Below are 25,676 nucleotides of genomic sequence, written 5' to 3'. Positions count from 1 at the left end.
CTGAGAAAAAGGAAAAAACGAATTACGTATTGGATTAATTTGTGAGTTTCCTATTCCTTAGGTACCCTGGCGGTCCATAGTTCTCACTTCCAGGAACTCTTTGTAAGCCTTTTTTCCAAAGAGTTTCAGACCAGGAATGCAGAGGCAAAGCAGGACATACTGTAGATGCTAATATTCACTAGAAGAGGAGCAAGGGAGCTGTTTTCAAGAGAGTGAGAAGGAGTGTCGTACAGAAATCCTGTTATGACTTTAATGGAAACAGTGCGTGTCATTCCCACACAGCTTTCTGAGTACTTGCCCCTGAGAATATAGTGATTAGAATGAATGATGTGCTGGGATTAAAACACTTTACTGTTTAGTACTATATGTTGGGAAACATTTATTGATTCTAGCCCTGGTTTCCCTTATGATATGATTAAGCAGAGAGGAGTCACTTTCCTGAGGAAACTGAGGTCAAAGTGTTCTCTCACGATATAAAGCTCATGAGGTATGTGGAAGAGCTGAGATCAAGAATTTGCAAAGGATCACCGTAGAGTTGTTAAAATAAAATTTTCCACAGATAACTTACTGATCTATTTGACTTTTATTCAGTGATTCATGACTTGGATACTGTTTAATCTGGCAGGTAGAAAGGAGCTCTGAAGAGCAGTACAAGGTGAGAGTTTTTTATAGACCAAAGTGAGCAGGGTCAAGGAAGATGTCCTGGGCATTTGCTAATGGGTTAAAGGAGAGTTCCTTTCCTTATATGGAACAAGGGGAAGTCTTGGAGCTGGATAAGGGTTTGATAAGCAGGCAAGCATGATTGGTTGGTTGACCTGGGCCTTCCTTTGCTTGGAGAGCCCAGTAGGGAAACTTAGATAAATTTTGGTTTGCTGATGTGGGGCTTAGCATGAGTGATGCCATCTTGGACCTAATCTGGTTACTTTGACAGAGTCCTTGGTCTATCACATAGTCTTTACTATGCAAATAGGGCCAGTCACTTCAGAATTTTGAGAATGAATCTCAGTATCTTTCCATTGAAGACAATAACTGCTTTCCAGCATTGTGGCAAGACATTCAAGAGCTTGCATCACAGCTTCACTGCAACTTAACCACTTAACCAGTTCTGTGAGTGCTGTTGTGTTCTGGAATATTATCATGCCTCAATTTTCTCTTTTGTAAATTTGGGAAGATTATATCTGCTTCACGGGGTTTTTTGAGAAAGAAATGAGTTACTAATAATGACTGCAAAGCACTTGTAACAGTGTCTGTCTCAAATGTTATTATCATTGTTAATGCATGTTGAGCTTTTAGCTCAGTGCTTGAAAACCTGGCAATCATTCAGTCAATGGTAGCTAGTTTTTATACAATGCCCGGTATTATTATTGCTAGAAACAAAGAAAAATAACAATTTACGGCAAGGGAGAATCCAGTAAATGATCTATGAAGGTCTGTTATTGCCTAAGCAAACGTATACTTTGTGATAGTGATTAGGCTGGGTGGGAGCCATCAGTCAAGCCGGAAGATGAGGCAAATGAGGAAACCTTTTCAGAAGACATGTGGATGATTCTAGGGAATTGGATGATGTTTCGGTTGGGCGCAAAGCTTCACAGTAATTGAACACTCCCCAAATATCATTTTTAAAGTAAACTTACCTTATTACTGTTAGTTGGAGGCATAAATTTCCAATCAGTGAATGCCCTGTGCATTTGTGGTTCCCACTACAGGGTTAAACAAAATCAACAGAGTCCTTCCAACCCATTCATTTCTAATGCAACATGTATTGCTACCATAAGCAGCAAAATAATTTGTTTTTCATTTACCTCTGACTCAAAAAGCAGAGGGAGAGGTATTTTGAGATAGTTTAAATACGGAAATGGAGATTTAGAGGTTAAGTGATGAGTTTAATGACAGTGGTGCTTCATGGTAGTACAGTATTTCATTTTTCAAAGTATATCCTCATAAATAATCTTGAATGTATACAACTAAATAGAATATAAACAAGAATATAAGACTGTTAGCTCCATATAACAAATAAGAAAGCTGATGTTTCTCTATCAGATGTATAGTCAGGCTAAACTGGAGTCATTGATTCCAGCTCTCACTATTATGTAGGGGAGCTTCTTTTGCTATCATTGTAAAGCCTACAGCATTTCCCCAGCATTGACTTTATTCTGATTTCTTTAAAAATAAACTCCTGCTAGTCTTTCTTGAATTAGATGCTGATAGATCTAAAAAAATGAGTCTAATTCCTCTTCCCCTTTAGCCCTAAAGCTAACATACCTGCAGATCTTCTAAGTTACTCTTTTCTCTAAATCAGACTTCCCTCAGTAGTCTGAACTTATCTATCACAAATTCTAGAACTTTCATCATACTTGAGAAAAATGTACTTTATCCACTTCCCTGAAGAAAGAAAAAAAGTATAATTCACTCAACTAATATGGACTGATGGCCAACAGTATTAGAATCTTATTGTATGTTTATGTACAGTCATGAACAAAAAAGCTACAGTCTTTGAAATTAGGTAATTTGCTTATTAGGGCAGGGAGATAGGTAATATTCATGAAATAATTTAAAATTTTACTCAGCAGTAAGTTGCCATGAAAAAAATAAAATAAAAAACAGTGTTCTTGAGCATTATATTATATTGAATGGAGCAAGAAGTTATCCCTGAGGAAATTGCCTTTGAAAGACAAAAAAGGAGCCAGGCATTCAAAAATCTGGGACAAGAGAGAGCCAAATAAAGGAAAATGTTAGTGCAAAGATGGGAGCCAGGCTGGTGTGGTCAAAGGATAAAGAGGATTCCAAGGAATAAGGACTAAGTTGAATAAGGGGGCAAATGAGAAGAATTGAAGTTAGGGACATAGGCAGGGACATATTCTGGGGCCTTAGGATGCCCTATAAAAGGGATTTGGATTTTATTCTAAATCCTAATGCTATCTATTGGTTTTGAGTGTGGAGGGACTTGATCTGATATCATTTTTAAAAGAATACGCTGGCTGTTTTAAGAAAAATGAATTGTGGGGAGGCAAGAGTAGTCTGGGGACTAGTGAGAGGCTTCCAGTAAACCAAAAGAGATTATCATGTTCCAACAAGGACTTGATGATGCATTGTCTTCTCTTAGGGTTGGAGCGGTTGGTGATTGAAAGGGAAGAATTGGACACTTCCTAGTTGGGGATTTGAGTAGCTGGGTGGACAATGCTGTCTTCACTTGAAGTAGAAAAGACTTAGGGGGAGAGAAAAGGTCTTAGGGCTGGGGAAAAATGGGTAGTTCTGGTTTTAAAAAAATTATGTCTAGAATTTATATTTTTAGATGTGTTCTCACTTATATGCAGTACAGGGTAACCGTAGTTTCCCTTGAATTTGAGCCTTTATTTCTATTATATCAGCCTCAGGTTGTAGTCGTTTATTAAGCAGTCATGTGTAGAAAAGAATGTATTCAGTGAAAAACTATGCATCCTTTCTCTCTCTCTCTCTCTCTCTCTCTCTCTCTATATATATATATATATATATATATATATACACACACACACACACACACACACACACACACACACACACACACACACATACTTTTTTTTAATGCAGGCTTCTTAGATTTCCCTTCTTGGTTATAAGATTCTAGCTCTGTTTATTGTCTCTGAGCTATTTTGCAACTCTTTGTAAGTTGCAGGTAACTAATAGATATATAAATTCTTCTCTGTGCAGTAGTGATTTTAATTGAGTACCTTTTTTTCTGTGGAAAACTGATTTTGTCCACATTTGCAATTAATTTCAACATTCCTTTACTCCATATGAATTTTTGTTCCTTTTCCCTTCATTCAGTTACAACATCTGCCTGATTCCCTCATCTAAGTAAAGTAAAATCTTTAATGTGCATTCCTTTTTATATCTGTATGAGAATCATAACTTTACTTTTTCCTAAAAATTATCTTCTAACACACTTCTCACCAATGGCTCATATTGCTCTCCTGGTCAGATGAACGCCCATGCCTTTTCACACAAACTACTGTAAAGTTGTGTTCCCCCATCCTGTATTTAATAATGTGACATTAATACATTTCATTTCATATGATGCCAATTTCCCAGAAAAATTCTGGACTCTCATGTGAAATACCCAGAATCAATTTTGCCAGTACAATTATGAATTCAAATGTCAAATGATTCATTTTATACCTCAGCACCAAGAACATTACATCCTCCTGGTGGGAGAATTTCTAATGATCAGTCTTTGAGCTTCCACAAGCCATTTAGTAAAATTTTAGACACTTTGTGCACAATAGAATTAGTTTGTCAATAATGAAAGATATCACTGAGTGTTTCTAAGCAAATTCATACATTGCCTCTATTCTCAGAAGTGTATACTTTAGTGACTAAGGTTCTGAGAGATTGTAATTCATTATTTTTTAGAGGAAACTTAATTGAAGTTATATTCTAAAACTATCTTTTAAAAATGATTAGCTCATGACTCATAAATTGGAGTGGTTCATTTTTTGTCTTGTCAAGGAAGAAGAAAATGTACTTCACTGACAAGGAAAAATAAACATTGCATCTTTGGCAAAGGTGCAGTTTAAATATTTAGAAAATTGTGATTCATAAGTCAAAAACGGTAATGATACAATATCATTTCCAGAGCTGTATCTGTGCAAGCGCTTTTTCTACTCATATAACATTAATTGACTGTAGGGTATCATTTGTGTAAGTTATTATTAACATTGAAAATATAAATCATGAAGGTTAAATGACACAATTAATTTACAAAAAATAAATTCATCTAACATTTATTTTGTAATACCATTTAAAAAATATTATGTCAAGCCTGGCAAACTTTAACAAATGTTTTAACTTCTTATAAATCATTTTTTGAATGTGACTATTTTAGAGGAATTATAGATGAAAACAGAGTTTTGGTTGACAAATTGAAAACTTCACAAAGAAAGAAGCATAGATTTATTTATTGATATAGCTAATATGTTTATGGCATCTTTGAGAGCCAGGTATACAGGTAGACTGTGAGATGGGTTGATGATTTCCAATTTTGTTCTGACGTTATGGTAATAAAAGCTCAAATGTTACACAAAACTTATTCTTTGAGTTGGGGTAGATGGTTATTGAAAAAGAATAATTAGGTGCTTTCTAGTTTGGAGATTTCAGTAGCTGGGTGGACACTGTTGTCCTGATCTGAAATAGGAAAGACTTATGGTGAGGGGGAAGGTCTTGGGTCTGGGGTAAGAATGGACAGTTCTGTTTGTAACAAACTTACTTCTAGAATTCACATTTCATTGTAGATGTGTTTTTACTTGCATGCAGTAGAGGGTGACTGTAGTCTTCTTGAGACTTGAGCCTTTGTTTCTGTTATATCAGTCTCAGCTTCAGTTGTTTGTTTAGCAGTCATGTGTGGAAAAGAAAGATGTACTGCATGGAAAACTATGCATCTTCCTTAGGTTACCATCTGTAAAATGCTTACTTTAAAAATCTTAGTTGAACTTTTTTCCATACTGGGTTGACATTTTTGGTATATTTTTAACAGTTCTAAGACAAAATATTTCATTTGTCATTGAGAGATTATACCCTAGACTTGGGGAAACGTGGGGGCTATCCTCATGAGGCCTCTTTTACATTTCCTCATTTGTGAAAGAGAAAGTATTTAGTTTCCGGAAACTTGGGGTTGCCTCCCCCCTCCTTATGTTAGACTACATTTTGAATTGGCCTTATAGTTCCTTCAAATAAAGCAACAAGCAATAAATGGATATTTCCATACTTCTATAAGCTCTCTTCTTGAAGGAGAGATCACTTGTAGTATTCACGATTTTAGCTCCAGAACCTACGTTGTTGATGGTTGAGGGTAGATCTCATAGAGGTGTCTTTGCCTTACTGGGGAGTCTTTGTATGGCTTATAGGGTACAATTCCAAGGTCAAAAGGAAAGTGATTGACTCTATCCCTAACATTTCTCAAGGACCCATGGTGATAGAGAATCACAACTCTCTTACCACATTTGGTATCCTAAGAGGTAGAATTCTCTTTATTCTGTATAAGAAATATTTTTAAAAGAAGCAAACATCATTTCTAATCAAAGAGATGTTTTTCGAAGGAATTCTTCAAAATGTACATGTTCTTTTCCTTTGGGACAGTACATAAGATCTACCTTCTGGAAAGGTACACACATACCAAATCATGTGCTTCTTCCTTAAAAGGAAAAATTCATGTTTGGTCAATCCTCTTTACTTCCCATAAGGAAAAATTAATTCATTTCTCAGAGTGTCCAGAGAGTCTCAAGCTCATAATGAGTATTCTATGAAAATTTTCTCATAATTAAAGATTAAAGATTGATGTTTAGTTTATGATTCTATTTCAATAATCTCTACCATATTTATTTTTAACCCATTCCACAAATAGGGGTGACATAAGTTGACTAAAGCAGTATAACAAAGATTTTATGTTTGATGGATTTGGGAAGAGGGAGGAATCAGAAGTTTTTTCACCCTTTTCTCACCTGTTCCCAGCAGTGATCTCAAGTTTCAGGACAGTCTGGATGGCAAATAGGCGAGTAAAGTATGCTTTGTTTCTGTGGCAGTCTCAGAGACAGTGACTTCTCTGGGAGAGAGGTAGCTTATCCAGCCTAAAATTTTGAGAGTGAAAACTTGGGAGGAACGTGGTCCAAGATTTCTGCAGAATAAAACACTTGGTGCTACTGTCAGAATAGAATAGATGTCTGGTTTGTGATATTAGTTATCTATTACATTCTTGGAAAGGCTAAATATCAGCTTCCCTGGTACACAGCAAATGGCAATAGGTCAATTACTGCTGCTCTAAATGAATATTTTAAAGCATTTTTTTCCCTTTGCATTATGTAAAGCGTAAGTGGATAGATTTTTTTTTTATTTTATATTTTTCATCAGTGTATACATGTCAATCCCAATCGCCCAATTCATCACACCACCACTACCACCCCCCCCACCGCTTTCCCCCCTTGATGTGCATATGTTTGTTCTCTACATCTGTGTCTCAGTTTCTGCCCTGCAAACCAGTTCATCTGTACCATTTTTCTAGGTTCCAGATATATGCATTAATATACAATATTTATTTTTCTCTTTCTGACTTACTTCACTCTGTATGACAGTCTCTAGATCATCCACATCTCAACAAATGACCCAATTACGTTCCTTTTTATGGCTGAGTAATATTCCATTGTATATATGTACCACATCTTCTTTATCCATTCATCTGTTGATGGGCATTTAGGTTGCTTCCATGACCTGCCTATTGTAAATAGTGCTGCAGTGAACATTGGGGTGCATATGTCTTTTTGAATAATGGTTTTCTCTGGGTATATGTCAAGTAGGGGGATTGCTACATCATATGGTAATTCCATTTTTACTCTTTAAAGCAACCTCCATACTATTCTCCATAATGGCTGTATCAATTTACATTCCCACCAACAGTGCAAGAGGGTTCCCTTTTCTCCACACCCTCTCCAGCATTTGTTGTTTGTAGATTTTCTGATGATGCCCATTCTAACTGGTGTGAGGTGATACCTCATTGTAGTTTTAATTTGCATTTATCTAATAATTAGTGATGTTGAGCAGCTTTTCATGTGCTTCTTGGCCATCTGTATGTCTTCTGTGGAGAAATGTCTGTTTAGGTCTTCTGCCCATTTTTGGATTGGGTTGTTTGTTTTTTTACTATTGAGTTGCTTGAGCTGTTTATATATTTTGGAGATTAATTCTTTGTCCATTGATTCGTTTGCAAGTATTTTCTCCCATTCTAAGAGCTGTCTTTTCATCTTGTTTATGGTTTCCTTTGTTGTGCAAAAGCTTTTAAGTTTCAATAGGTCCCATTTGTTTATTTATTTATTTTTATTTCCATTACTCTCGGAGGTGGATCAAAAAAGATCTTGCTGTGATTTATGTCAAAGAGTGTTCTTCCTATGTTTTCCTGTAAGAGTTTTATAGTGTGTGTTCTTACATTTAGGTCTCTAATCCATTTTAAGTTTATTTTTGTGTATGGTGTTAGGGAGTGTTCTAATTTCATTCTTTCACATGTAGCTGTCCAGTTTTCCCAGCACCATTTATTGAAGAGACTGTCTCTTCTCCATTTTATATCCTTGCCTCCTTTGTCATACATTACTTGACCATAGATGCATGGGTTTATCTCTTGGCTTTCTATCTTATTCCATTGATCTGTGATTCTGTTTTTGTGCCAGTACTATATTGTCTTGATTACTGTAGCTTTGTAGTATAGTCTGAAGTCAGGGAGTCTGATTCCTCCAGCTCGGATTTATGCCCTCCAGACTGCTTTGGCTATTCAGGGTCTTCTGTGTCTCCATACAAATTTTAAGACTTTTTGTTATAGTTCCGTTAAAAATGCCATTGGTAATTTGATAGGGATTGCACTGAATCTGTAGATTGCTTTGGGTAGTATAGACATTTTCACAATATTGATTCTTCCAATCCAAGAACATGGTATATCTCTCCATCTGTTGGTATCATCTTTAATTTCTTTCATCAGTGTCTTATAGTTTTCTGCATACAGGTCTTTCCTCTCCATAGGTAGGTTTATTCCTAGGTATTTTATTCTTTTTGTTGCAATGGTAAATGGGAGTGTTTTCTTAGTTTCTCTTTCAGATTTTTCATCATTAGTGTATAGGAATGCAAGAGATTTCTGTTCATTAATTTTGTATCCTGCAACTTTACCAAATTCATTGATTACCTCTAGTAGTTTTCTAATGGCATCTTTAGGATTCTCTTTGTATAGTATCATGTCATGTAAACAGTGACATTTTTACTTCTTCTTTTCCAATTTATATTCCTTTTATTTCTTTCTCTTCTCTGATTGCCATGGCTAGGACTTCCAAAACTATGTTGAATAATAGTGGTGAGAGTGGGCAACCTTGTCTTGTTCCTGATCTTCGAGGAAATGCTTTCAGTTTTTCACCATTGACGATGCTGTTTGCTGTGGGTTTATCATATATGGCCTTTATTATGTTAAGGTAGATTCCCTCTATGCCCACTTTCTGGAGAGTTTTTCTCATAAATGGGTGTTGAATTTTGTCAAAAGATTTTTCTGCATCTATTGAGATGATCATATGGTTTTTCTTCTCTGTCTGTTAATATGGTGTATCACATTGATTGATTTGCATATACTGAAGTATCCTTGCATCCCTGGGATAAATGCCACTTGGTCATGGTGTATGATCCTTTTAATGTGTTGTTGGATTTTGTTTGCTAGTATTTTCTTGAGGATTTTTGCATCTATATTCATCAGTGATATTGGTCTATAATTTTCTTTTTTTGTAGTCTGTCTGGTTTTGGTATCAGGGTGATGGTGGCCTCATAGCATGAGTTTGGGAGTGTTCCTTCCTCCACAATTTTTTGGAAGAGTTTGAGAAGGACGTGTGTAAGCTCTTCTCTAAATGTTTGATAGAATTCACCTGTGAAGCCATCTGGTCCTGGACTTTTGTTTTTTGGAAGATTTTTAATCACAGTTTCAATTTCATTACTTGTGATTGGTCTGTTCATATTTTCTGTTTCTTCCTGGTTCTGTTTTGGAAGGTTATACCTTTCCAAGAATTTGTCCATTGCTTCCAGGTTGTCCATTTTATTGGCAAAGAGTTGCTTGTAGTAGTCTCTTAGGATGCTTTGTATTTGTGCAGTGTCTGTTTTAACTTCTCCTTTTTCATTTCTAGTTTTATTTATTTGAGTCTTCTCCATCTTTTTCTTTTTTTTTAGCAACTTTATTGGAGTATAACTGTTTTACAATGGTGTGTTAGTTTCTGCTTTACAACAAAGTGAATCAGTTATACATACACATATGTTCCCATATCTCTTCCCTCTTGTGTCTCCCTCCCTCCCACCCTCCCTATCCCACCTCTCTAGGTGGTCACAAAGCACCGAGCTGATCTGCCTGTGCTATGCGGCTGCTTCCCACTAAGTACCTATTTTACATTTGGTGGTGTATATATGTCCAAGCCACTCTCTCACTTCGTCACAGCTTACCCTTCCCCATCCCCATATCCTCAAGTCCATGCTCTAGTAGGTCTGTGTTTTATTCCTGTCCTACCCCTAGTCTCTACATGACATTTTTTTTCTTAGATTCCATATATATGTGTTAGCATACGGTATTTGTTTTTCTCCTTCTCACTTACTTCGCTCTGTATGACAGACTCCAGGTCTATCCACCTCATTACAAATAACTCAGTTTCATTTCTTTTTATGGCTGAGTAATATTCCATTGTATATATGTGCCACATCTTCTTTATCCATTCATCTGTTGATGGACACTTAGGTTGTTTCCATCTCCTGTCTATTGTAAATAGAGCTGCAATGAACATTTTGGTACATGATTCTTTTTGAATTATGGTTTTCTCAGGGTATATGCCCAGTAGTGGGATTGCAGGATCATATAGTAGTTCTATTTGTAGTTTTTTAAGGAACCCCCATACTGTTCTCCATAGTGGCTGTATCAATTTACATTCCCACCAGCAGTGCAAGACTATTCCCTTTCTCCACACCCTCTCCAGCATTTATTGTTTCTAGATTTTTTTATGATGGCCATTCTGACTGGTGTGAGATGATATCTCATTGGAGTTTTGATTTGCATTTCTCTAATGATTAATGAGGTTGAGCATTCTTTCATGTGTTTGTTGGCAATCTGTGTATCTTCTTTGGAGAAATGTCTATTTAGGTCTTCTGCCCATTTTTGGATTCAGTTGTTTGTTTTTTTGTTATTGAGCTGCATGAGTTGCTTATAAATTTTGGAGATTAATCCTTTGTCAGCTGCTTCATTTGAAAGTATTTTCTCCCACTCTGAGGGTTGTCTTTTGGTCTTGTTTATGGTATCCTTTGCTTTGCAAAAGCTTTGAACTTTCATTAGGTCCCATTTTTTTATTTTTATTTTTATTTCCATTTCTCTAGGAGGTGGGTCAAAAAGGATCTTGCTGTGATTTATGTCATAGAGTGTTCTGCCTATGTTTTCCTCGAAGAGTTTGATAGTGCCTGGCCTTACATTTAGGTCTTTAACCCATTTTGAGTTTATTTTTGTGTATGGTGTTAGGGAGTGTTCTAATTTCATTCTTTTACATGTACCTGTCTCGTTTTCCCAGCACCACTTATTGAAGTGGCTGTCTTTTCTCCACTGTATATTCTTGCCTCCTTTATCAAAGATAAGGTGACCAAATGTGTGTGGGTTTATCTCTGGGCTGTCTATCCTATTCCATTGATCTATATTTCTCTTTTTGTGCCAGTACCATACTGTCTTGATGACTGTAGCTTTGTTGTATAGTCTGAAGTCAGGAAGCCTGATTCCTCCAGCTCCATTTATCGTTCTCAAGATTGCTTTGGCTATTCGGGGTCTTTTGTGTTTCCGTACAAATTGTAAAATTTTTTGTTCTAGTTCTGTAAAAAATGCCAGTGGTACTTTGATAGGGATTGCATTGAATCTGTACATTGCTTTGGGTAGTAGAATCATTTTCACAATGTTGATTTTCCCACTCCAAGAACATGGTATATCTTCCCATCTATCTGTATCATCTTTAATTTCTTTCATCAGTATCTTATAATTTTCTGCATACAGATCTTTTGTCTCCTTAGGTAGGTTTATTCCTTGATATTTTATTCTTTTTGTTGCAGTGGTAAATGGGAGTATTTTCTTAATTTCACTCAGATTTTTCATCATTAGTGTATAAGAATGCCAGACCTTTCTGTGCATTAATTTTGTATCCTGCTCCTTTACCAAATTCATTGATTAGCTCTAGTAGTTTTCTGGTAGCATCTTTAACATTCTCTATGTATAGTTATCATGTCATCTGCAAACAGTGACAGCTTTACTTGTTTTCCGATTTGGATTCCTTTCATTTCTTTTACTTCTCTGATTGCTGTGGCTAGAACTTCCAAAACTATGTTGAATAAGAGTGGTGAGGGTGGGCAACCTTGTCTTGTTCCTGATCTTAGTGGAAATGGTTTCAGTTTTTCACCATTGAGAACAATGCTGGCTGTGGGTTTGTCATACATGGCCTTTATTATGTTGAGGAACGTTCCCTCTATGCCTACTTTCTGCAGGGTTTTTATCATAAATGGGTGTTGTATTTTGTCAAAAGCTTTCTCTGCATCTATTGAGATGATCATATGGTTTTTCTCCTTCAGTTGTTGATATGGTGTATGACGTTGATTGATTGGCGTATATTGAAGAATTTTTGCATTCCTGGAATAAACCCCACTTGATCATGGTGTATGATCCTTTTAGTGTGCTGTTGGATTCTGTTTGCTAGTATTTTGTTGAGGATTTTTGCATCTATGTTCATCAGTGATATTGACCTATAGTTTCCTTTCTTTGTCACATCTTTGTGTGATTATGGTATCAGGGTTATGGTGGTTTTATAGAATGAGTTTGAGTGTGTTCCTCCCTCTGCTATCTTTTGGAAGAGTTTGAGAAGGATAGGTGTTAGCTCTTCTCTAAATGTTTGATAGAATTTGCCTGTGAAGCCATCTGGTCCTGGGCTTTTGTTTGTTGGAAGATTTGTAATCACAGTTTCAATTTCAGTGCTTGTGATTGGTCTGTTCATATTTTCTATTTCTTCTTGGTTCAGTCTTGGAAGGTTGTGCATTTCTAAGAATTTGTCCATTTCTTCCAGATTGTCGATTTTATTGGCATATAGTTGCTTGTAGTATTCTCTCGTGATCCTTTGTATTTCTGCAGTGTCCATTGTTATGTCTCCTTTTTCATTTCTAATTCTATCGATTTGAGTCTTCTCACTTTTTTTCTTGGTGAGTCTGGCTAATGGTTTATCATTTCTGTTTATCTTCTCAAAGAACCAGTTTTTAGTTTTATTGATCTTTGCTATCGTTTCCTTCATTTCTTTTTCATTTATTTCTCATCTGATCTTTATGATTTCTTTCTTTCTGCTAAATTTGGGTTTTTTTTGTTCTTCTTTGTCTAATTGCTTTAGGTGCAACGTTAGGTTGTTTATTCGAGATGTTTCCTGCTTCTTAAGATAGTATTGTATTGCTATAAACTTCCCGCTTAGAACTGCTTTTGCTGCATCCCATAGGTTTTGGGTTGTCGTGTCTCAATTGTAATTTGTTTCTAAGTATTTTTTGATTTTTCTCTTTGATTTCTTCAGTGATCACTTCGTTATTAAGTAGTGTATTGTTTAGCCTCCATGTGTTAGTATTTTTTACAGATCTTTTCCTGTAATTGATATCTAGTCTTATAGCATTGTCGTTGGAAAGATACTTGATAGGATTTCAATTTTCTTAAATTTACCAAGGCTAGATTTGTGAACCAATATATGATCTATCCTGGAGAATGTTCCATAAGCACTTGAGATAAATGTGTATTCTGTTGTTTTTGGATGGAATGTCCTATAAATATCAATTAATTCCATCTTGTGTAATATCTCATTTAAAGCCTGTGTTTCCTTATTTATTTTCATTTTGGATGATCTGTCCATTGGTGAAAGTGGGGTGTTAAAGTCCCTTACTATGATTGTGTTACTGTCGATTTCCCCTTTTATGGCTGTTAGTATTTGCCTTATGTATTGAAGTGCTCCTACGTTGGGTGCATAAATATTTACAATTGTTATATCTTCCTCATGGATTGATCCTTTGATCATTATGTAGATTCCTTCTCTGTCTATTGTAATAGTTTTTATTTTAAAGTCTATTTTGTATGATATGAGCATTGCTACTTCAGCTTTCTTCTGATTTCCATTTGCATGGAATATCTTTTTCCATCCCCTCACTTTCAGTCTGTATGTGTCCCTAGGTCTGAAGGGGGTCTCTTGTAGACAGCATATATATTGGTCTTGTTTTAGTATCCATTCAGCTAGTCTGTGTCTTTTGGTGGGAGCATTTAATCCATTTACATTTAAGGTAATTATCGATATGTATATTCCTATTACCATTTACTTAATTGTTTCGGGTTTGTTCTTGTAGATCTTTTCCTTCTCTTGTGTTTCTTGCCTAGAGAAGTTCCTTTAGCATTTGTCGTAAAGCTGGTTTGGTGGTGCTGAATTCTCTCAGCTTTTGCTTGTCTGTAAAGGTTTTAATTTCTTCATCAAATCTGAATGAGAACTTTGCTGGGTAGAGTAATCTTGGTTGTAGGTTTTTCTCCTTCATCACTTTAAATACATCCTGCCACTCCCTTCTGGCTTGCAGAGTTTCTGCTGAAAGATCAGCTGTTAACCTTATGGGGATTCCCTTGTGTGTTATTTGTTGTTTTTCCCTTGCTGCTTTTAATACGTTTTCTTTGTATTTAATTTTTGATAGTTTGATTCATATGTGTCTTGGCGTGTTTGTCCTTGGATTTATCCTGTATGGGACTCTCTGTGCTTCCTGGCCTTCATTGACTATTTCCTTTCCTGTATTAGGGAAGTTTTCAACTATAATCTTCTTCAAGTATTTTCTCAGTCCCTTTCTTTTTCTCATCTTCTTCTGGGACCCCTATAATTCGAATGTTGCTGTGTTTAATGTTGTCCCAGAGGTCTCTGAGACTGTCCTCACTTCTTTTCATTCTTTTTTCTTTCTTCTGCTCTTCAGTAGTTATTTCCACTATTTTATCTTCCAGGTCACTTATTCGTTCTTCTGCCTCAGTTATTCTGCTATTGATCCCATCTAGAGTATTTTAAATTTCATTTATTGTGTTACTTATTGTTGCTTGCTTCCTGTTTATTTCTTCTAGGTCCTTGTTAAATGTTTCTTGCAATTTGTCTATTCTATTTCCAAGATTTTGGATCATCTTGTCTATCATTATTCTGAATTCTTTTTCAGGTAGACTGCCTATTTCCTTTTCATTTGTTAGGTCTGGTGGGTTTTTACCTTGCTCCTTCATCTGCTGTGTGTTTTTCTGTTTTTTCATTTTGCTTTCTGTGTTTGAGTCTCCTTTTTGCAGTCTGCAAGTTCGTAGTTCCTGTTGTTTTTGGTGACTGGCCCCAGTGACTAAGGTTGGTTCAGTGGGTTGAGTCGGTTTCCTGGTTGGGGGGACTAGTGCCTGTGTTCTGGTGGATGAGGCTGGATCTTGTCTTTCTGGTGGGCAGGTCCACGTCTGGTGGTGTGTTCTTGGATGTCAGTAGCCTTATTATGATTTTAGGCAGCCTCTCTGCTAGTGGATGGGGCTGTAGTCCTGTCCTACTATTTGTTGTGCATAGGGTGTCCAGAACTGTAGGTTGCTGGTAGTTGAGTGAAGCTGGGTCTTGGTGTTGAGATGGAGATCTCTGGGAGATTTTCACTGTTTGATATTATGTGGAGCTGGGAGGTCTCTTGTGTACCAGTGCCTTGAAGTTGGTTCTCCCATCTCAGAGACACAGCCCTGATGCCTGGCTGGGGCCCCAAGAGCCTTTAATCCACACGGCTCAGAAAAAAAGGGACAAAAAATAGAAAGGAAAGAAAGAAAGGAAGGAAAGAAGGAAGAAAGGAAGGAAGGAAGGAAGAAAGGAAGAAAGCGAGGAAGGAATAAATGAAGGGAGGGATGAAGAAAGGAAGAAAGAAAGGAAAGAAAGATAAAATAAAGTAGGGTAAAATAAAGTTATTAAAATAAAAAATAGTTATTAAGTGGAAAAAATTTATTAAAAAAATAATAACGGTTCGGTGAGAACCCTAGGACAAATGGTGAAAGCAAAGCTATACAGAGAAAATCTCACACAGCAGCACACACATACACACTCACAAAAAGAGAAAAAGGGGGAAATAAAAATATATCTTGATCCCAAAGTCCACCTCTTCAACTTGGGATGATTCGCTGTCTATTCAGATATTCCACAGATGCAGGGCACTTCAAGCTGATTGTGGAGCTTTAATCAGCTGCTCTGAGGCTGCTGGGCGAGACCTCCCCCTCTCCTATTTGTTTGCACAGCTCCTGGTGTTCAGATTTGGACTTGGCCCCGTATTTGCATGTAGGTCGTGTAAGGGCGTCTGCTCTTCACTCAGACAGGATGGGGTTAAAGGAGCAGCTGATTCGGGGGCTCTGGCTCACTCAGGTCGGGGGGAGGATGGGGCCTGGATGCAGGGCGAGCCTGCGGCGGCAGAGGCAGGCGTGACACTGCACCAGCCTGAGGCGCACCGTGTGTTCTCCTGGGAAAGTTGTCCCTGGATCCCGGGACCCTGGCACTGGTGGGCTACACAGGCTCCCGGGAGGGGAGGTGTGGAGAGTGACCTGTGCTCGCACACAGGCTTCTTGGAGGCTGCAGCAGCAGCCCTAGCGTTCCACGCCCATCTCTGGTGTCTGAGCCGACAGCCGCGGCTCGTGCCCGTTTCTGGAGCTTCTTTACGCGGCGCGCTTAATCCCCTCTCCTTGTGCTCCGGGAAGCAAAGAGGGAAGAAAAGGCCTCTTACCTCTTTGGCAGCTCCAGACTTCTCCCGGACTCCCTCCGGGCTAGCCATGGTGCACTAACCCCTTCAGTCTGTGTTCACGCCACCAATCCCAGTCCTCTCCTGGCTTCTGACTGAAGCCCAAGCCTCAGCTCCCAGCCCCTGCCCTGTGAGCAAACAAGCCTTTCGGGCTGGTGAGTGCTGGCCGGCACCAGTCCTCTGCAGGAATCTCTCCGCTTTGCCCTCTGCACCCTGTTACTGCGCTCTCCTCCACAGCTTTGAAGCTCTCCCCGTCCGCCACCCGCAGTCTCTGCCTGCAAAGGGGCTTCTAGTGTGTGGAAACCTTTCCTTCTTCACAGCTCCCTCCCACTGGTGCAGGTCCTGTCCCTATTCTTTTGTCTGTGTTTATTATTTTTTCTTTTGCCTTACCCAGGTACATGGGGTGTTTCTTGCCTTTTGGGAGGTCTGAGGTCTTCTGCCAGCATTCAGTGAGTGTTCTATAGGAGCAGTTCCACGTGTAGATGTATTTCTGATGTATTTGTGGGGAGGAAGGTGATCTCCGCGTCTTATTCTTCCACCATCTTCTCTCCGCCTCCTCCCTCTTTTTCTTTATGAGTCTGGCTATTGGTTTATCAATTTTGTTTATCTTCTCAAAGAACCAGCTTTAATTTTATTGATCTTTGCTTGTTTTCTTTGTTTCTATTTCATTTATTTCTGCTCTGATCTTTATGATTTCTTTCCTGCTAACTTTACGTTTTGTTTGTTCTTCTTTCTCTATTTCCTTTAGGTGTAAGGTTAGATTGTTTATTTGAGATTTTTCTTGTTTCTTGAAGTAGGCTTGTATAGCTATAAACTTCGCTTTTAGAACTGCTTTTGCTGCATCTGATAGGTTTTGTATATCTTGTTTTCGTTGTCATTTGTGTCTAGGTATGTTTTGATTTCCTCTGATTTCTTCAGTGATCTCTTGGTTATTTAGTAACATATTTTTTAACCTCCATGTGTTTTTTTTTTTTGTTACATTTTTTCCCTGTAATTCATTTCTAATGTCATAGCGTTGTGGTTAGAAAAGATGCTTGATATGATTTCAATTTTCTTAACTTTACTGAGGCTTGATTTGTGACCCAAGATGTGATCTATCCTGGAGAATGTTCCATGCGCACTTGAGAAGAAAGTGTAATCTGCTGTTTTTGGATGGAATGTCCTATAAATATCAATTAAATCTATCTTGTCTATTGTGTCATTTAAAGCTTGTGTTTCCTTATTTGTTTTCGTTTTGGATGATCTGTCCATTGGTGTAACTGAGGTGTTAAAGTCCCCCACTATTGTGTTACTGTCGATTTCCTCTTTCTTAGCTGTTAGCAGTTGCCTTACGTATTGCGGTGCTCCTGTGTTGGGTGTATATATATTTATAATTGTTATATCTTCTTCTTGGATTGATCCCTTGATCATTATATAGTGTCCTTCCTTGTCTCTTGTAACATTCTTTATTTTAAAGTCTAATTTATCTGATATGAGTGTTGCTACTACACCTTTCTTTTGATTTCCATTTGCATGGAATATCTTTTCCGTCCCCTCACTTTCAGTCTGTATGTGTCCCTAGGTCCACTTGTAGACAACATATATATTGGTCTTGTTTTTGTATCCATTCAGCCAGTCTGTGTCTTTTGGTTGGAGCATTTAATCCATTCACGTTTAAGGTAATTCTAGATATGTGTGTTCCTATGACCATTTTCTTAATTGTTTTGGGTTTGTTTTCGTAGGTCCTTTTCTTCTCTTGTGTTTCCCACTTAGAGAAGTTCCTGTAGCATTTGTTGTAGAGCTGGTTTGGTGGTGCTGAATTCTCTTAGCTTTTGCTTGTCTGTAAATGTTTTTTTTGTTTGTTTGTTTTGTTTTGTTTTGGTTTTTTTTGCGGTACTTGGGCCTCTCACTGTTGCGGCCTCTCCCGTTGCGGAGCACAGGCTCCGCGGCCATGGCTCACAGGCCCAGCCGCTCCACGGCATGTGGGATCCTCCCAGACCGGGGCAAGAACTAGTGTTCCCTGCATCGGCAGGAGTACTCCCAACCACTGCGCCAGCAGGGAAGCCCTGTAAAGGTTTTGATTTCTCCATTGAATCTGAATGAGATCTTTGCCAGGTAGAGTAATCTTGGTTGCAGTTTCTTCCCTTTCATCACTTTAACTATTTCATACCACTCCCTTCTGGCTTGTAGAGTTTCTGCCGAGAAATTAGCTGTTAACTTTATGGGAGTTCCCTTGTATGTTATTTGTCATTCTTCCCTTGCTGCTTTCGATAATTTTTCTTTGTCTTTAATTTTTGCGAATTTGATTACTATGTGTCTCAACATGTTTCTCCTTGGGTTTATCCTGTATGGGACTCTCTGCACTTCCTGGACTTGGGTCGCTATTTCCTTTCCCATGTTAGGGAAGTTTTCGAGTATAATCTCTTCAAATATTTTCTCGGGTGCTTTCTCTCTCGCTTCTCCTTCTGGGACCTGTATAATGCGAATGTTGCGTTTAATGTTGTCCCAGAGGTCTCTTAGGCTGTCTTCATTTCTTTTCATTCTTTTTTCTTTATTCTGTTCCTCAGCAGTGAATTCCACCATTCTGTCTTCCAGGTCACTTATGCATTCTTCTGCCTCAGTTATTCTGCTCCTGATTCCTTCTAGTGTAGTTTTCATTTCAGTTATTGTATTGTTCATTTCTGTTTGTTTGTTCTTTAATTCTACTAGATCTTTGTTAAACATTTTTTGCATCTTTTCCATCTTTGCCTGCATTCTTTTTCCGAGGTCCTGGATCATCTTTACTATCATTATTCTGAATTCTTTTTCTGGAAGGTTGCCTATCTCCACTTCATTTAGTTGTTTTTCTGGGGTTTTATCTTGTTCCTTTGTCTGGTACATAGCCCTCTGCCTTTTCCTCTTTTCTGTCTTTCTGTGAAGTGGTTTTCATTTCACAGACTGCAGGATTGTATTTCTTCTTGCTTCTGCTGTGTGCCCTCTGGTGGATGAGGTTATCTAAGAAGCTTGTGCAAGTTTCCTGATGGGAGGGACCTGGTGGTGGGTAGAACTGGCTGTTGCTCTGGTGGGCAGAGCTCAGTAAACCTTTAAATGGCATGTCTGCTGATGGGTGGGGCAGGGTTCCCTCCCTGTTGGTTGTTTACCTGAGGTGACCCAGCACTGGAGCCTACCTGGCTCTTTGGTGAGGCTAATGGTGTACTCCAGGAGGGCTCATGCCAAGGAGTACTTCCCAGAACTTCTGCTGCCAGTGTCCTTGACCTCACAGTGAGACACAGCCACCCCTCACCTCTGCAGGAGACCCTCCAACACTAGAAGGTAGGTCTGGTTCAGTCTCCTATGGGGTCACTGCTCTTTCTCCGTGGTTCCTGATGTGCACACTACTTTGTGTGTGCCCTCCAAGAGTGGAGTCTCTGTTTTCCCCAGTCGTGTCGAACTCCTGCAAACAAATCCCACTAGCCTTCGAAGTCTGATTCTCTAGGAATTCCTCCTCCCATTGCCAGACCCCCAGATTGGGAAGACTAACGTGGGGCTCAGAACCTTCACTCCATTGGGTGGACTTCTGTGGTATAAGTGTTCTCCAGTTTGTGAGTCAGCCACCCAGCAGTTATGGGATTTGATTTTATTGTGATTGCACCCCTCCTACCATCTCATTGTGGTTTCTCCTTTGTCTTTGGTTGTGGCGTATCCTTTTTGGTTAGTTCCAGTGTCTTCCTGTCGATGATTGTTCAATAGTTAGTTGTGATTCTGGTGTTCTGGCAAGAGGGAGTCCTGATCCCTTACTTGAAACACCTATCTTTCCATGGATTATGACAAGAAGAAGGTTCAAATAAATACTAACGTTTCTTCACTTGAATGATAACTCAGAAACTCCACTTCCTTTTGCACCACCCTGGTCTTGCAGCTCCCACCCCTGATCCTCAGACCGGGTCCCCTATTTATTTTTTTAATACATCTTATTTGGGGTATAATTGCTTTACAATGCTGTGTTAGTTTCTGTTGTACAACAAAGTGAATCAGCCATATGCATACATATATCCCCACATCCCCTCCCTCTTAAGTCTTCCTCCCACCCTCCCTACCCCACCCCTCTAGGTCTTTGAAAAGCACCAAGCTGATCTCCTTGTGCTATGTGGCTTCTTCCCACTAGCTAGCTATTTTACATTTGGTAGTGTATATATGTCCATGCCACTCTCTCACTTCATCCCAGCTTACCCTTCCCCCTCCCCATGTCCTCAAGTCAATTCTCTGTGTCTATGTTTTTATTCCTACCCAGCCACTAGATTCATCAGTACCTTTTTCTTTTTTTTTAGATTCTGTATATATGTGTTAGCATTCGATATTTGTTTTTCTCTTTCTGACTTACTTCACTCTGTATGACATACTCTAGGTCTATCCACCTCACTACAAATAACTCAGTTTCATTTCTTTTTATGGCTCAGTAATATTCCATTGTATATATGTGCCACACCTTCTTTATCCATTCATCTGTCAGTGGACATTTAGGTTGCTTCCATGTGCTGGCTATTATAAATAGTGCTGCAATGAACATTGTTGTACGTGTCTCTTTTTTTTTTTTTTTTTTTTGTGGTATGCGGGCCTCTCACTGTTGTGGCCTCTCCCGTTGCGGGGCACAGGCTCCGGATGCGCAGGCCCAGCGGCCATGGCTCACGGGCCCAGCCGCTCCGCGGCATGTGGGATCTTCCCGGACCGGGGCACGAACCCGTATCCCCTGCATTGGCAGGCGGATTCTCAACCACTGCGCCACCAGGGAAGCCCTCGTGTCTCTTTTTGAATTATGGTTTTCTCAGGGTATATGCCCGGTAGTGGGATTGCTTGGTCATATGGTAGTTCTATTTTTAGTTTTTTAAGGAAACTCCATACTCCTGTCCATAGTGGTTGTATCAATTTACATTCCCACCAATGGTGTAGGAGGGTTCCGCTTTCTTCACACTCTTTCCAGCATTTATTGTTTCTAGATACTTTGATGGTGGCCATTTGACCGGTGTGAGATGATACCTCATTGTAGTTTTGATTTGCAATTTTCTAATAATCAGTGATGTTGAGCATCTTTTCATGTTCCTCTTGGCCATCTGTATGTCTTCTTTGGTGAAATGTCTGTTTAAGTCTTCCACCCATTTTTTAATTGGGTTGTTTCTTTTTGGGTATTGATCTCCATGAGCTGTTTGTGTATTTTGGAGATTAATCATTTAGATTTATAACTAGAACCAATATATACTTAAGGACGACTTGTAAATATGAAAAATTGACTATCCTAAATATAGAAAATAACTAATGAATATATATTAAAGTAATTTTAATCTTCATAGCAATGGAGTGGCCCAGGGTTAATTTTAGCAAGGAGAAAATTAGACAAAAAGTTGTATACAAAGAGTATTGAAGAAATTGTAGAATATCAATTTTTCCTTTAAGATTGGTATACTTTTAATCAACTTGTGTTAGTATAGGAGACAGAGATCAAAAAAAAAGCAAAGAATAATTATCAAAAGTATATATACCTAGTCTTTAAATTTCAACTGGATTGAGAAAAATTATATTCCTCTAATAATTTCCCAAATGGCAACTCCAGAAGTTTTTGGAAAATCCTAATGTATTATAGGCATAATTATTTTTCAGAGTAAATTAAATCTAGAAAGCTTGGCTTATTTAACCCAGAGTTTTCAGATTTTGTAACCTGTTAGTTTACTGATTTTTTGGAGCAGGGGAAGTAGAAAGATTCTCATACCAAAATTCACTGAAATTTCTTGACCAGCTAAACTGGTATTGAAAGTAAAATCATGCATTTTTAGAAGTATTTTTTTTAATCTTTAAAAATCAGTTTCAATGCAAGTTCACTATTATTTAAAGAAGAAAAAATCAGTATGAGTTTGGGCATTATTTTCAAATTTGGATTTATGAAACTGTTTAGCAATGCTGTGAAACAAATTCTTTTTTCTGTAGTTTTTTGAAAAATATCTTTTAAATAACCAATCGAAAATGTTTTGGCTGGAATTTGTTGCTATAATTCCATAGAAGGACATTAGTTGATCATGCTTTTCCTCTGAGGTTGGGGCAAATTTACGTATTCTACTTTATACTCCTGTGATAGGAGCATTTAACATTTAAAAGCTCTTTTAACTGATCTGGCATATTACAAGTTACAGGGTATGAGAGGAAAATTAAGTGTACATATATACCATGTACAAAGCAGAGTTTCATTAATAATACATATTTATTTCAAAAGTAATAGTAATGGTAATAGTAAGCAATAATAAGGAATCGATGATCAGACAAGAATATGATAACCATGAAGCAATCTCAAAATGGTTTTTGGGTAAATAATATGGTTTGAAGTATGAGAAGTGGTATGTGTTGAAAAATGAAATTCTTCAAGCATTCTTTGATGATGATAGCATTCCTTAGGAATTTTTTTAAAGTATTTAAAAATATTTTATGTACACCAAAAATACCAGTTTTATATTTTATCACTATTAGAAAAAAAGGCTTTCCAGTAGTTTTCCTTTGGGTTGTAATTTTTTCCAGGGGCAGAAACTGTGACAGATTATCCCTTTCCACAAAACTGAAGCTAGTCCACCATTCTGTGTTCAATCAAAGGTACAGTTCATCTATAAAGTGTTGTCATTGTGTGTTTCATGTAGAGAAAGAAACTAATATGTCATAAATGCGCTGCAGTTATTTTCCATTTCTTGTTTCAGCAGCAATAAAAGGAGAGAGAGAGTTACACATTTATTTACTTGTCAGACTGGACAAAATTCTTCAGAAAGAAAAATCATATGCTACCTTAACCACTTTAGCAATTTTTGCAATCTAAAAGGAAAAAAAAAAAGATTGATTTTTGTTTAGCCAGTTTTTTTTTTCTTCTGTGGGAAACACTTTTTTTTTTCCTAGACATTTCTCTCCCTCAAAATTAAGGGGTTATTTTAGAACCATTTTACAGTGTTTCTTGAAAAACTAAAGTTGTCTAGAGACTGTCTGTTCTGTACTTGAATATGTAAATACTAACCATGTCTGAAGGTATTGAGATAAGAGATACATTCTGTTTACGTGCTTTGTAGTGAGTTATTGTTCTTAAGCCTGTAAGATGCAGCTACAAAGAAGATGTAAATGGAGAATTCACTCAATAAGCCAGAAAGAGTGTTACCAAGCTAGACCTTTGGGTACACTTGCCCACACACAGTAAAGCCATGCTCTTGTGAAGGAAAGTTCAGCCTTTATTGAAAGGCCAAGTAAGGACCTGAACTCTTCCATGGATTTCAGGCAAGGGTTTTTAAAGGCAAGATGAGGGAGATAGTTGCAGGGTCCCTGGTAAGCTCCTGCATAATTATCTGATTGGTTGATGGTGAGTTAACAGGATGATGTCAAGGGATTAACATCACCAGTCCTCAGGCCCCAGCTGGTCTGGGGTCTAGTGCTTATAGTCATCATGCAGTTAGCTTCTTCTGTCTAGTGGGGGTTTTAGTATATGCAGAACAACTCAGGAGTATGTGTCAGATGCTGTTATTTTGTCCTTCAGGGAGGAACTAAAGATTCTGTGACTGTAAATTGTTACCATTTCTCCTGGTCCAACTATTTTTTGTTACTATGTGTTCTCATTCTTTCAATCGTTAATTCTTGAGCCAGCCTTTTGTGACTCAGTGGAGGCCTGGGGGAATACAGATTTTCTACAAACAAGAGGCAGGCGGAGGACATGTGGCCGGGGTGGGGGTGGTGGGGACGTTTGTCCTGGGAAAGCCCCATAAGGTCCTGCTCAGTTATAAGAAGAGAGAGAATTCTCTTTTTAGTCATTTATTAAGTATAACACTGTGTTCACTTTTTAAAATCTAATAATTGGCATCATTTGGAGAATAATACACTAATTCTAGAGGCAGAACAAAGAAAAGGTACATTGCCTCCCTTTTAAAATATTTACTTCTCTGATCAAGTAAAATCCAAAGAAAAACAAAATGTACATATGGGATACAATATCTTTCATAACCAGCAATGGTGATAAGACTTTCCAAAGAAGGATTCATCTAGTTCGGTGAAGCTCCATGAGCCTATGGGGAAGAGCCCTTTTCTGCAACTTGCATTTTTAGATATTTTCAACATCCTATGGAATGTGGGTTCCTGGTGTTATCAAATGTCAGGCCTTGTTAATCAGACCATTTTATACAGATTGCCATCTACAAGCACATCTGTAACTGCGTCTACATTGTTCTGATTAAATTACCATGATTATTTTTTTTTCTTTGTCTTTCCTTTTTAAACATGGGATGTGAAGACTCAGATTCATAGTAACGTAACATTTATCATCCATATGTGCCAATTTTCTTCTTTGAGGCAAAGCATAACAAATCATTTAAGTTTTCACATTAGTAGTGCTAATCCTCTGTGTCAGGAGTAGTCAAACTATGATCTGTCAACCAAATGAAGGCTGCAGTTTATTTTTCTATAACCTGTAGGCTAAGAATTGTTTTTGCATTTTTACATGGTTGTTACCCCTCAAAAAAGAATGTCTGGTGGTGACCTTATGCCATGAAAAGCATAAAATATTTACTATTTACTATCTGGCCATTTAAGAAAAAAAAATTGGCAGATCCCTGTTGTATCTGAAGGCATTTATATATGCAAACATACAAAATGTTCCTCTTTGGTTAAATCTCTCATTTTCAGCTGTTATATTTTTTCCTTAGGCTTGCAGCCTATTAGCCTTCTCTTGTTTCATATGCCATGGGCACTAGAGAAGAGTGTGTTGTTGCTCATGTGTGTCATCAGATGAATTTAAATACAATTAACATACGTCCTTTGTTTTTCACCCCTCTAGTGATGTAGTTAATTTAGTAATATTTGATTTATTTCATTCATTTTACCCAGCAAATATTAATAAACTATATATGTGTACAGCAAATAAGGTACAACCCCTGACCTCACATGCTTATAGTTTGTGAAGACAGAAAATTAAATAGGCATCACAATCCCTTATCATAATATTCAGTACTACTACATAACGTAGAGCAGGTCATAGTAGAGAGACAAAATCAAATGGTGAATACTATGGAAGGCATTTGGAGAACTTGAACTCTGCTTTCTGAAGCCCTACTTAAAATTGTCCAAATGTAGGAGAAATATAGGGAGAAGAAGCAGCTTATGTAAGGTTCCAGGGTTTTAGAGAAATGGTCCATTCTAGAGTGAAAATGTTACAGTGCATGATTGCAAAGCTGGACACTTATAACCAAATTTCTAGCTTCATAGAGCCATAAATAGGGACACTGTGATTTTCCCAATATTTTCAAGAAAAAATAAATAATTTTCTAGTAGTTGTAGCCTGTTATTGACTTAAAAAAAAAGAAAAGAGAAACATGGTGACAAAATATATATTTTCA

This window comes from Kogia breviceps, chromosome 10 (genome assembly GCF_026419965.1).
Source record: "Kogia breviceps isolate mKogBre1 chromosome 10, mKogBre1 haplotype 1, whole genome shotgun sequence".
Classification (NCBI taxonomy): domain Eukaryota; kingdom Metazoa; phylum Chordata; class Mammalia; order Artiodactyla; family Physeteridae; genus Kogia; species Kogia breviceps.
Note: the sequence above shows the minus strand (reverse complement) of the source record.